Below are 13,969 nucleotides of genomic sequence, written 5' to 3'. Positions count from 1 at the left end.
ATCTTTGTGGGCAGCTTTCTTCGAGGTTAACAGTGAGTGCTGCTTTATAGTTGCTGACCACGTAACTGCCCCAGTGCCTCCGGCCGCGTAACTGCCCCAGTATCTCCTGCTTGATGTGATGTAATGATGAAATAGTGTAGGCAGTATTCAAGGCAATGAACTATGCCAAATATAGTAAAATTTCCTAATCTGCAGAATGTTGCCTAATCAAGTTATTCAAGGTAGAATGTTTATATATTTTTTTTAAATGTCTTAACCGTTGAATTGCTGCTATATTTTTCTTATTTGGAAAGTAACTTAAAGGTAGAACTCTCATCTGAGAAAATGCTTTCTTGCTTTATAAATATAACATAAAACTGACTAAAATGTTGGGAAGTTTTCTCATGAAAATTTACTGTTCATGAAAAATGTATCTGTCTTTCCTGGAATTACAGTTGTCCATTTTCTTAAGGAAAATTCAAAGTGATAAGCTTGTATTGCTATTTGAGATGTAGTAAAGTGGAATTGTAAGTGACTAAATTGTGTTATCGTTTACTTGGAATTCAATAAATATTAAGGGCAGCATGCAAATCTGCATCATCCACTTGAATTCTTAAAGGTATCACTGGTAGAATCAATTGTGCATTTAATTTTCAATTTTGGAGTTGTTTGAAGAAAGTGGACTTGATTTCAACTCCCTCTGCTTGGCAGAAACCAGATGGATGGTGTTAAAATGGATCAGGGGTCTTTCCAGCTCCTTTCCCATCTTGAGCTGCCAAAACTATTAGACAAAACTGTATGTGACAAGGATACCTAGCCCAGTTATCGCCTTTTTAAATATGCAGCTCCAATTCTATATCAGGTTCTGATCTGCAATTTCAGCTTCAGCCCTGAGTAGTAGTGTGCTGGTGGTTTATGCCCCCCCACTCCACCCAAGGTAAAATTTGCAGGAAATAGCAACCAGGGCCAGAAGAGGCCCAGTAATGTATGTTTCAATATTTGTTTTAATTTGCCGGTAAATCAAGAGCAGCTGGTATAATCCTCTAAGCTCTACAAGGAAACACTGGGCTTCGTCACCGACTGGAACTCCCCTCCCAGACCACTTAACATGAACAAGGGGCAATACTCCTGTGTCCCTCGCAGTGGGCTCAAGCTCCCCAATTCTAAAGGCCAGGCAGTAACTTGCTCTCACCTTCTTGGCCGCTTGGTTCCAAAGTTGGCAAGTGGCATGCAATTGAGGCCCAGCCATTAAAGTCAACAGAGCCTGCCTGACACCGCTCCTGAACAGGCATACTGCTTCCTTTACCACATTCCCCACCAGAGAATTGAAGTCAAGCCCAATATTTTAAGCAATATAACACTAAGGTGCAGTATGGTGAAACTAGAGAGTCAATTCAATTGATGAATTATTATTGGCACAATGGTAATTTACTTTGGATTGAATTGGTGTATTTTTCTGCGGAATATTGGTATTAATATACTAAATGACCTCATGAAAGGCACTGCAACATGATCCTTGTTGGCTAGTAGCTCAATTTTGATTATTGAAGAATCATCATTTGTTTTGACTAAAACCTGATATCATTCTCAGTAAAATAATAGGCAGACATTATTAGCTATTGGCTGTTGATTTTAAATTTTCAATAAAAACAATCTAATTTGATATATTTCTGAAGTTATTAATCCCAATCTTGAGAAATTCACATTGGCCATCTGCAATCTGCACAGAACAATCAGAAGTTGGAATAATCCAGTCCTGCATGAGTCAAATGAGGTTTACTTTGCCTTAATTATGTTAGTTTCAGAAAATACAGTATATGAGTAAATTAATCTAATAAGTTAAGCGAGGAGAGAGCATGAAAAGAGACTGGCAGCTAACATAAAAAGGAATCCCAAGGCCTTATTTAAGCATATAAATAATGAAAGGGTGGTAAAAGAAAGAGTTGGGCTGACGAGGGATAAAAAAGGGACTTGCATGTGGAGGTATTAAATGAATACTTTGCATCTGTCTTTACAAAGGAAGATGATACTACCAGACTGAGGTGATGGAGGAGAAAACTGGTACACTTAAAGAATTTACAATTGAGAAGGAGGGGGTGTCAGATAAGCTACCTTTTCTCAAAATAGATAAGGTACCAGGACCAGATGAGATGCATCCAAGGATACAGAGGGAAGTGAGAGTGGAAATTGCAGAGGCACTAGTGATAATCTTCCAGCCTTCTTTCAACATAAGGGTGGTGCCAGGGGACTGGAGAATTGTGAATATTACACCCTTATTCAAAAAGGGGTGCAAGGATAAAGGCAGCAAATACAGACGAGTCAGTCTGACTTCAGTGATAGGCAAATTTCTGGAAAGTATAGTTCAGGACAAAACCAATAGTCACTTAGACAAGTACAGAATAATTAAGGAAAGCCAGCATGGGTTCATTAAGGGAAAACCATGTTTAATTAAATTGCTGGAGTTTTTTGAGGAGGTAACAGTGAAGGTTGATAAGGGCATCGCTGTTGATATGGTATATATGGATTTTCAAATAGCATTTGATACAGTGTTGTACAACAGACTTGTGAGCAAAATTCTAGCTCATGGAATAAAAGGGAAAGTAGGCACTTGGATCAGAAATTGGCTGAGTAACAGGAAACAGAGGGTAGTGCTAAATAGGTGTTTTTCAGATTGGATGAAGGTCTGTAATGGATTTCCCCATAGGTCGGTGTTGGGACCCTTGTTCTTCCTGATATATATTAAGGACCTAGACTGTGGTGTTCAGGGCATGATTTCAAAATTTACAGATGATAGGAAAATTGGAAACGTTGTCAACTGTGATGAGTATAGTCTTGTACTTGAAAAGGACATAGACGTGTTGGGGGATTGGGCAGACAAGTGGCAAATGAAGTTCAATGCAGAGAAGTGTGAGGTGATTCATTTTGACATGAAGAATATGGAGAGACAGTATAAAATAAAGGGAGAAACTCTAAAGGAGGAGCAGGAACAGAGGAACCTCAGTGCATATGTACATAAGCCATTGAAGATGGCAGGGTATGTTGAAAGAGCAGTTATTAAAGCATATAGTATCTTAGGCTTTATTAATAGGGGCATTGAGTACAAGTGTAAGGAGGTCATGTTGAACTTGTATAAGACTCTAGTTAGGCCTCATTCGGAGTACTGCGTCCAGTTCTGGGCCCCATACTTGAGGAGGATGTGAAGGCATTGGAGAGATGATAGAGGAGCTTCACAAGAATGGTTCCAGGGATAAATAGCTGTATCTATGAGGATAAATTGGAGATGTTGGGGCTATTTTCCTTGGAGAAAAGAAGACTGAGAGGAGACTTGGTAGAGGTATTCAAGATCCTATGGGGTCTGGACAAGGTAAATAGTGAGAAACCGTTCCCACTCAAGAGAATATCAAGAACTAGAGGGCACTGCTCAAAATAATTGGTAAAAGGAGTAGAAGTGATGTGAGGAAAAATGTCTTCACCCAGAGGGTGGTTGGAGTCTGTAACAAACTTCCTGGTGGAGGCAGGTTCGATCGGGTAGTTCAAAAGCGAATTGGATTGCTATCTGAAAAGAAAGAGAGAATGTGCAGGGTTACGGGGAGTGGGACTAGGTAGAATGCTCTTTCAGAGAGCCAGTGCAGATTCAATGGGCCAAATCACCCTCTCCTGCACTGTAAAGATTCTGTGAAATTGAGACATGGCATTCTTAGAGTAGCGTGTTTAGGAGTAAAAGGGTGACTTTGGACCTGTGGCTTTGGAAGTTCTCCACCATTGTGTTTCTTCTTGTATCATTTCTAGGTCTGTTGTAGACTGGTTGAGATCAGTTGCTATAATTAATTCACTACTCAGTTATTGCACCATATGATTACCCAGATCACCACAAAGCAACGCCTAGGAATTGTTGAACGATAAAATTCTGAAGCCGCATCCCTGAATCAACATGAACTTTTGTTGCTCCAAAGCAGCCATATTTGTGGCTTTGCAGTGATAATTTTATGCAGGATTGTAGGCAGTTTGACTCCATGAGCATACAATCACAGAGCTAATTAAGGTTTGGGGAGTCTTTAATTTGGGACTGTTACAGCAGATAGGGAAAAGACTTCAGAATCCTATCACTTTGGACTGCATTCAAATACAGTTGAATTTGTGAACAGAAATAGTCAGCAGCTCTTGTCAGCCTCTGAAAAAACCCAAAATTTGGGTATAGATCATCATAACTGATATGTGATCCCTTTCGTTTTCCTCGATGGCAGAAGAGGAGATTATTTTGCTACAGTGTGCTCTTTTATTTTTAAAAAAGGCATATTTATTCAAAAAGCTTTCCCATCCATCTTTCTCTTCTTGATCCCGATATCTTTGTGCTGTTTTGAATGTCCCATAATAACTGGCTTTTAAAGCAAAAGTTTGAGTAAAGAAATCTAGTTTGTTCAAAAATGGAAAACCTTTTATATGTTTCAATGGCATTACAATCTCATTTTGTTAAATTTCACTCCAGAGGAATTTTTCAGACTTGAAAACTGATTCATTACTGCCCTGCCCCACCCTATACTTTTGAGTCTGCAATCATTCTATAACAGAGTAGCTTGTGTTCATGAATGAAACATGATAGTTAGAAATATAAAGCTAGGCAGTTAATACTTTACTGATAGAGAAAATGGAAAATGATGCATTTCGAACACCAGTTACTATGCAGGCAAAACAAAACTATATATGTCATTCATCATGGTATAAAACCTGTACAGACAGCAGCAAAAGGAATGGCAAATATTTGGTATTTTAATGTTTTTTTAGGCGAGTAATTTTCAAACTGGGATTCATAGAGATTTTCCATGAAATAGTGGCCGGTATTTTGAGTTTGGCGGGCGGGTGCAGTCGGCGGGTCTGGGAGCGGCCAGGAAACGGCCTGCTACCTACGATTGGCCGCCGACCTTTCACACTGGCGGGTCAGTTGACAGCCAGCCAGCGTGAAGCAAGTGCTGATATGATCAGTGCTGCTTGCGTTGAGGGCGGGAGGAGGGCGAGCGCTGAAGTCAGCATGGGCATGGTGGAGTGCTCACTGAAAGCTCCCTGAAGGCAGAGAGTTGCCTCAGGGAGCTGAAGGCTGCAAAGTATCAAATAAAGGATTTTAAATCCAGTTAAAAATGTCCACGCAACACAAGCAGTCACCTGAGCATAGACATTATTAAAATTTTGTGCATAGATTTTTTTAAATTTAATGACGGAAACCTCATCCCACCCTTGGGTGAGGTTTCTTGAAAAATCCAAAGGCTGTCTGACTGATTTGCCCGCCCGCCAACCGTAACGTTGGACAGGCAGCAAAAAATCCCTGTTAATTGCATGTTAATGGGCTTAATTGCCCTCAACTGTCAGCAGACGCACTTCTGAGTTTAGCGCACACCTGCCGACTGAAATATTGCGAGTGCGTGACGACTTCGGGACACTCACCCGATGTCATCATGCGCTGTTTTACGCTCCAGCTTGTCAGGCATGCCAAGCTTAAAATCCTGCCCAATGTGAAGTTACTCACCAAGCAGGGCTGGCCTTGCAAGTAGGTGACTACTGATATCCGTATAGACGTACCTGGTTTCTTAAATGTATTATTAACATACTCGTTAGATGCTTTGATATTATGGTATTCTATAGTTATAATATAGATGGGTGAGGGGGATGTGATTAATCCATTTGAAAAGAGGCCTTTCAAATAAGTTTGATAATCACTGTTTTAGGCCAAAATGTGTTTTTTTTCCAAATGTTAAATGAGCAAAATGCATTATCATCTCAAAAACCTATCTCCTGGAGAAAATTAAACTCCTTCTCGACTCTTGTACCTCCTCTCCTGGAGTTTACAAACTGCTACTCTTTTATAAAACACTTTTGTTTATTTGTTATGTCCTTGGAATATAAATGATAGAATGTGGTGTAAACCCACAGCTTATCCATGATACTGATGAGTACATCGTTGAATTGTTTGCAGAAGCAGGCAAATGATACGAGTGTGGGCATCCATAAAGTGCTTTAATAGTGAACTCTTGTGAGTTGATGAGTACTTTTTTAGTAAGATTTAAATATCATGCACTTTTTGTTTTGAAAAGTGGGCTCTACTGCTCACTCAGCTTAAAAATATAAATAGTCACTGTACTATTTCAATAATAAAGCACAAGGGGAAAAGCATTTGAACATTACACTTCAAGTATTAAAGATAAATTGGAAGTGAGGTACTTGGGGCCATTTTGAGAATATACTTTGTGAGCCCACCAAACATTGGCATAAAAACAGAAAATGCTAGAAATGCTCAGCAGGTCTGGCAGCATCTCTGGAGAGACAAACAGAGTTAACCTTTCAGGTCTGCATGTTTGTCATAATATATGGAGATACATTCGGACAGCAAAAGTCAAAGGAGTGAGTTCCTTAACTGCCATCAGATTGCATCATATACATAAAGATGTGGCATGCAGATATTTGACAAAATGCAAACTATTCCATGGATAAAGAGTCATGCAACTAACCAGAATTATCTCCATGATTCATTTCCATTCAAATGTTTAAGGTGAGATTTTAACTGATCGCACCAGTTGTAAATGGCACAGCATATTTTATTTCCAGAATATCTATGGACCTGCAGTTTCGAGGCTTGCAAATTTCTTTCCCAAAATAAAAGGATGGAATTACACATGCTGTAAAATGACTCCTGAATGACATGTCTCTGTAGTGGCCATAAACAGCTGCAAGCTTCTCTGCCAAATCTAAAGGAGAAATGAATTAACGTTTAAGAGATACATATGTAAAATAAAACATTGTATAACTCCTGGATTTCACTGGATTCAATGCAGGCAGTTATTTTTAATGATCTACAGGTTTTCTGCAGTATCTTGACTGGGTGCCTGAATTTATAAGGAAGAGCTAATAAGTAGCTCTGGTCTCTCTGGTTTTCTAATACAAGACAAGCTGAAAAGTGGTGTTTGCCAGGCTGTTTTTTTAAATTAAATTAGCTGTTCCAAAATATGTTTGGGAAGGCAAGAAGTCTCAGTCACCAATTGAAAAAGTAGGTATGAAACAAATCCACTGGAATATGTATAAATGTAAGCTTTAATGTTTGAGTTGAGTAGCGACTGTGAGAAGTGTCTAATTACATTTATGATGTAGCGGTGAGTGAGTAGACTATTCTGTTTGGCTAGGAAATTAGGCAAGTGAATTTTAATCTTAAGACTGTTATTTTTATCAGTCTCTTTCTTTTGGAACCCTGGTTTTTGCCTTGTTATGCCTTGGTTCCTTCTATGTAGCATTCATTGCATTTTACAGGAACTAACAGGTTTACTAAGCTCTCAATATGGCACACAGCAAATGCATGCATGTTTCTAGCAGGTAGTACACTATTCTCTATATTGGGAAAGGAAAAGAAACAGCATTCTTGAATATACTTGAAGCGACCACTCTCCCTTTCCTTTTTGCTTGTTTGAGACCTCCACGTAAAGGTTGATTAGCTAGCTGTAAGGTATCCCATATTTGTATCCTCCTGAATGCAGGAAAGCCAGACTATGTGACCTACATTCTCATCCGTGTATCCAGATCACTCCTTAGCCTTGCCTCTATCTTGCTAATTGCTTCTAGCTCCACAACCTCCAAGATATTAGCACTCCTCTAATTTTGGCTTTTTGAGGATTCTCTGATTTTAATTGGTCCACCCTTGGTGATCGTACCTTCAGCTGCCAAGGCCTTAACTTCTGTCATTCCCACCCCAAACCCCTCTCTACTTCTATTTCCTCCTTTTTAAGGTGCTCCTGAAAACCTACCTCTTCGATCAAGCTTTTGACCATCTGCCCGAGAATTGCTGTCTGTGTCTCGGGGTCAGATTTTGCTTTATAACATTGCTTGGGAGGTTTTATTATGTTAAAGGTGCTATATAAGCATAATTTGTTGTTGTTGGTTTGAACTCTTTCACAAGGTTGTATGATTATTGGCTATAGCTGGAGCAGTTGAGCTCTTCTGTACTGAGGTAGCATTTGTCTTTGCTGATGTCCCGATGCAGCTGTTATGCCACTTGAGTGCTCAGTGCTGACCTGGCCCAAGCCTGAAGTTTGCTCAAATACTGGCATTAGAGGAAGTTTGATTGAAGTGTCCACATTGTCAATATCACAAAAATATGCTTCAAGAAAGCTGAGCAAATCTCAGGTACTAGAATCTAGTGAGCATAAGTACATGTGGGTGGTGCATTGATTTTGCTCATTCAGGTAACACAATGGCACCGTAACCATAGTTTGTGATTCATTGTGGTTAATTTAATAAATAGCAAGGGATAGTTGCAGATAATTAAGAATTGTACTGAATGCAAGTACAGCTGATTCTGGTAAAATGTACCCTTTGACCAGTAGAAAGCTAGTATTATGCCTAATGGGGAAACAGTTTGGTTGTTAAATTGTATTGAAATTGTACAAAAGCGAGTTTGAACATTTTAGTGTTCACATAAGCTGCAGTAATTGCAATACTGTCGAGGCACTAGAACTGATATTGCAGGTGAGCCTTGCACTCGGGTTTGGGTTTCCACTATTTATAAGGCCCGATTTTTAAAAGTGAAATGCTCACAGCAGTTTGTTTTAATTTTCCACTTAGCTATGTTGGCTTTTTGTCAATGCTGGAGTACAGTTCAATCATAATTGGTAGCTGTTCAAACATGTTCCTGTGCTGGCAAGAATGAACCTATTATGCTTTTTTTAAAAAAAGTGTGCTACATCAACAATTTTTGTTTTCTACAGAGGAGAATGATTTTATTGATAGCAATGTGCTTGGGAATGGCAGATGATTTATTTTCATGTGATGTGGGCGTCACTTACAAGGCCAGCATTTATTGTGCTTTTTCTCAAATGGGTTGGTATTCAAATATGAGGAAGTGATACTTCAATTGTACAAATTTTACCCAGACTCTGCCTGGAGGGCTGCATTCTGTTTTGAGCATTGAACCTTAAGAAAGCTGTATTGGCCTTGGAGGGGAGTAGAGTACAGATTCACCAGAATAATAACCAGGCTTAAAGTGTTCAATTATGATGTTACATAAACATGGCATGTATTCCTCTTAAGGTTGCGGGGTGATTCCATTGAGGTGTTTAAAATGATAAAGAGATTTGATATGTTAGATGCGAATAAAATATTTCCTGGTGGGGATCCAGAACAAGAAGACATAACATTAGAGCTAGAGCAGTTAAGCGGATGCAGCGTAGACAGTGGTCATTGTGCTCATCACAGCTGTGCTCGCTGTACATAATAGAGCTATTCACCACTTCTGTGCTCTTTCCCCATAGCCTTGCAAATGTTTCTTTTTCAGGTATATACCCCTTTTTTGAAATTGCTAGTGAATCTGCTGACATTTTCTGTCATTCCAGACTATAACTCTCTGCATAAAAAAAATTCTCCCTCTGGTTCTATTACCAAATTAAATCTATGTTAAATCTGTGTTCACTGTTCACTCCTCATAATGGAAACAGTTTCTCATTTTAGGATTGGAATCAGGAAGTAATTTTCCACACAAATGGAAACCTGGAACTCGCTTCCCCAAATGGCTGCAGATGCTCAGTCAATTGAAATTTTCAAAATTGAGATCAATAGTTTTTCTGAGTAAGAGTACCCAGGGATATGAAATAAAGGCAGGAGTTGAGGTGTAGAGCAATGATGGTCTAATTGAATAATGGAACAGGATCAAGAGGCAGGATGGTCTACTTCTATTCCTACATTCCTTTTATTAAAAATTTCAGATTAATAGCTGGTTAGAGCCAAATTGCTGGTAATCTGGCTTTACAAACTGAAGTTATAGAATATACAAGACTAGAACAAAATTGTTTTCATTTTTGTAAACTCTTGATCATGAATGTAGTTGATTTACATTTTTAGTATAGGAAAAAATCTTTGTACAGTTGAGCATTTGTTGTCAATTGTGGATTCGCCTCAGAAATTTCATGGATAGGTATAGCTTGAAAGTTTTTTTTATATTGGCAATTCAGTAGAACTATTTATTGTGAACTGTTGATCATGCTATCCAACTATTTCCACTTGAAAACTTCTATACATACAGATGTTTTCATAGAATATTGAAGCTTCGTATGCTTTTGTTGTTAAAACCAGGGTCAGAGGTTTTGTCGGAACTAGAAAATGTTGCTGTTCCGTATGAAGTTTGGAACTTTGAACAAACAAAAAATGTGTATTTAGCACAAAAATATTAAATTTACAACCGTTACATTTTGACTAAGGCTTAAAAAAAAAGGAATGGGTGTTGTCATTGTTTTATTACAACTGGCCTTGCTGGTATTTAGAACCATGTATTATAATAACTGAACCCCAATTATGTCACTTGTTTGGGTTACATTAAATAGTTGGTATATTTCCAATAATGTGCAGCTAAGTGTAATTATTTCTTTGCCAATTCCAACTGTGATGTGAACGAAGGTCCTGTAACACAGGGGTACTTTGGCTTTGCTGCTGCTTTGCTAAAATAAACCAATTCAACTGACTAGAAATTGAACCTGGGATGTTCCTGCTTTTGGTCATGCTCGACTTCTCCATTTGGCTCAGAGTTTGTTTTCTTTATGCCTCTTGAAGTGCCTTGGTATTTTTTTTCTACAGCTAAAGGTGTTATATAAATGCACCTTAGTGTTGAAGTGTACTTTGGGTGACTTAAGCACTGGATGAACTTGCTGAGTTAGTAAGGGGTTTGAGTTTTTTATGATGGGAAAGAGCTTAGTTTCTCTAGCATTAGCTTCTTAGTTGTACAAAATATAGCAAAATCTCTAACCCATGCAAGAATACTTCCATTTAGTCATTTTTTAAATGAAAAAGTGTTTTTTAAGGCAAAAGATTAACTGAATTTTGGTCCTTTGTTTCACTGTTTTTCTTTGAACTTTTTTGCGTTTAATATAGTTTCCATATGTATGCAGTATTTTATGTAAGTCAAATTTTAACTTAAGAGTAAAATGAGAATGATGAATGATGTAATTATATGATGTAGAAGAATGTTTCCTGAGGCGCAGCTTTGATTGAAGGCATTGATGAAGCAGATTCTAAATGGAACTTTTGGGCAACAACATCTGAATATTTGCCCCTTGGGTTACAAATGTGATGGAGAACTTCACATAGCCAAGACTAAAAAATATTGAAACTCAATTGACTCAAATCCTCAGGAGTGTTAGAACTTTTTTTCAGGTGTTATGTGACTTCTCCAGAGTCTATGCATTGATGACTGACAGTATACAAGTTTGAGTAAATTTGTTCAGTACAGTATTAAAACTCTTGAAGACTTTGTCTCTCCAATAATAGTTTTTAAAAAATAGATATAAATGTGTGGTAAAGTGGAGTGCTATGTACCTTTTTAAGAGAATGTAGTTAGTTGACCATGTGACTGTATTGCCCAATCGCTACACAGCGCGGGCTTCTTGGAATAACTAAGTCTAGAGCTGGAGGTGATTGAAGAAGCACACATGGTGTTAGTGCTCTGTTCTTAGTTCCAATATACCACCAGTGTTTAATCAGTTAATCGGTCTCTCTGTCTATATTGTTTCAAGCATCAACTAATGTGTTAATATCAAGGGCGCAGCTAGCGTTCGCTGGACAAAGCGAACCTGATAACCAAAAACATTTTAAAAAATGCGTGAGCAATAATCATACCACACTGATGCTGGATCTGATTCTAGTTGCCAAGAAATGAGAGACATTCAGTGCTGGAAGCAATGAAAGAATATTGCTGACAAGAGAGATTTTGGCAACATGTCTTTCTTTTCAGAAATATTCAAGTTCTGTACAACTAAGGAACTGAATGAAAGAAGAGCTACTGGTTGGATCCCAGTGTCAGTTCTGAGGAAAGCTTGGGATTTCATTTTAGGATCACATCTCGGGTGCTTCCTTTTTTATCAGTCCATAGAAGATATTTAAGGGTACTGAAAAAGTTGCCGAAACTATTGAAGTGGATCTAGGGCACCAATGAATTCAAACTGGTGTATGGTAACCGTAAGACTACAATCAGAAATTCTTCTTCACACACATACTGCTCGAAATGTGAATAAACCTCCAGACAGGCTAGGGGAAGTCAGAACTCTACAATTGCTTGAACATGATTTGGATTCTTTCTGAATGCATGCAGTGTTGTCATCATTGCAGTACCTCTTGTACATATAGCTTCAGTAGCATGCACAGCTGGTTCATTAAGAATGGGAAAAGTTGGTGCCCCCCATAGCTAGGAATGCATGTATATTTTTTAAAATTGTATATTTAAGGGCTTTTTGTTTATCAGAAAATTATAGAGTATAAAATTATAAATAATGAAAGCTACATTGTTGCAATCTTTTAGTTTTTGCTCTTGTAGGAGTTGATGAAGCCTAGAAGTTTCTTAGATATTTTACTGGTAGGTGCATCTTTCCTTTAGGCTGTTTTTAAATTGTGAGAAGAGCGTGAGCAAGCAAATGCATGGCATTTTGGAAGGATATGTGGGGCTATTTTTGAGTTTTGTGCCATTCATACAAGAGATGTCAGTATTGTCACATTTGTTCTTATGTTTCACCCAATGTCTTTATTAATAAGATCAAGTCCTGGCTAAAGCTCCAGAAAATCCCCTGCACCAATTTTAAGTAGCTCTTATTATTCATTCACGGGATGTGGGCTTCACTGGCTGGGCCAGCATTTATTGCCCATCCCTAGTTGCCCTTGAGAAGGTAATTGAACCGCTGTAGTCCATGTGGTGTAGGTACACCCACAGTGCTGTTAGGAAGGAAGTTCCAGGATTTTGACCCAGGGACAGTGAAGGAATGGCGATATATGGTGAGTGACATGGAGGGGAACCTCCAGGTGGTGGTGTTCCCATCTATCTGCTGCCCTTGTCCTTCTAGGTGGTAGTGGTCGTGGGTTTGGAAGGTGCTGTCTAAGGAGCCTTGGTGAATTCCTGCAGTGCATCTTGTAGATGTTACACACTGCTGCTGCTGTGCATTGGTGGTGGAGGGAGTGAATGTTTGTGGATGGGGTGCCAATCAAGCGGACTGCTTTGTCCTGGATGGTGTCCAGCTTCTTGATTGTTGTGGGAGCTGCACTCATCCAGGCAAGTGGGGAGTATTCCATCAAGCTCCTGACTTGTGCCTTGTAGATGGTGGACAGGCTTTGGGGAGTCAGGGGGTGAGTTACTCGTCGCACGATTCCTAGCCTCTGACCTGCTCTTGTAGCCACAGTATTTATATGGCTAGTCCAGTTCAATCTGGTCAATGGTAACCCCCAGGATGTTGATAGTGGGGGATTCAGTGATGGTAATGCCATTGAACATCAAGGGCGATAGTTGGATTCTCGAACAGGTCAATCTTCAGCTTGCAGTACCATTTGAATTTGTGGCCTCTTCACCCTGGTTATGATTTTCTTAGGGAAAACTTTGTTATATATAAAAGACTTAAACAAAACAAGCCCTATTAACAACAATATTATTTATAGCTACATATGTTATACATTCAGGTTTATTTCTTTATTCCTCTAAGAATTCTCTTATAAGGCACATCAGTGTTAAAGTTATTTACTTCTGTAGGTACCACCCATAAGCATGCCACAGTCTCTGGAAGCTATTTTAAATTCTGCTTAGTTCCAGCTACTTTCAGAAGACGTTCATTTGCTACCTCTTGACTTTGGATGCCTCTGTCCCTTAACCTGGTTGCTTTCTCAATGCTTCCAAGCTAATTTGCAGAGTACTTTCTTTGCCACAAGACTCAGTGAGGATCACTATAAATTCTTCCACTTGTTTCAAACTAGGCAACCTTTCAGCTTCTGTTCCCTCACAACATTTAAACTGGGATTAAGCCCTACCCGCATTCAATGTGGCAAATTATGAAGTTAGCTTTTCTGTTTACAGTGCAGGTTTGCAGTTTAAATTGTCATTTACTTAGGCTATTTTCTCTATGAGCTGCAAAATGCATGTACTAGTTCCAATTAACTCTGTATCCCTTTATATAGCCTCAACCAGTTTCAGTCTGCTCAGTTTTTGTTTCCATAG

General features: G+C 38.8%; 1 protein-coding gene across 3 annotated transcripts in view; it reads left to right on the top strand.

Annotated features, from left to right (window-relative positions):
* The window catches only part of pdlim7 (PDZ and LIM domain 7), a 143,675-nt gene that overhangs the window by 21,030 nt on the left and 108,676 nt on the right, over positions 1-13,969 (top strand). Inside the window, exon 1 of one of the 3 annotated variants that reach the window (XM_078550779.1) lies at positions 6,828-7,012. The exons of the other annotated variants lie outside the window; for them this stretch is intronic. The gene's annotated coding sequence lies outside the window, so the exon portion shown is untranslated. Of the gene's footprint in view, positions 1-6,827; positions 7,013-13,969 lie in introns of those variants that run through there. 3 annotated transcript variants of the gene reach the window in all.

This window comes from Cetorhinus maximus, chromosome 10 (genome assembly GCF_964194155.1).
Source record: "Cetorhinus maximus chromosome 10, sCetMax3.hap1.1, whole genome shotgun sequence".
Classification (NCBI taxonomy): Eukaryota; Metazoa; Chordata; class Chondrichthyes; order Lamniformes; family Cetorhinidae; genus Cetorhinus; species Cetorhinus maximus.
The sequence above is the reverse complement of the archived record's forward strand: the minus strand, read 5'-3'. Positions and strand labels throughout refer to the sequence as shown.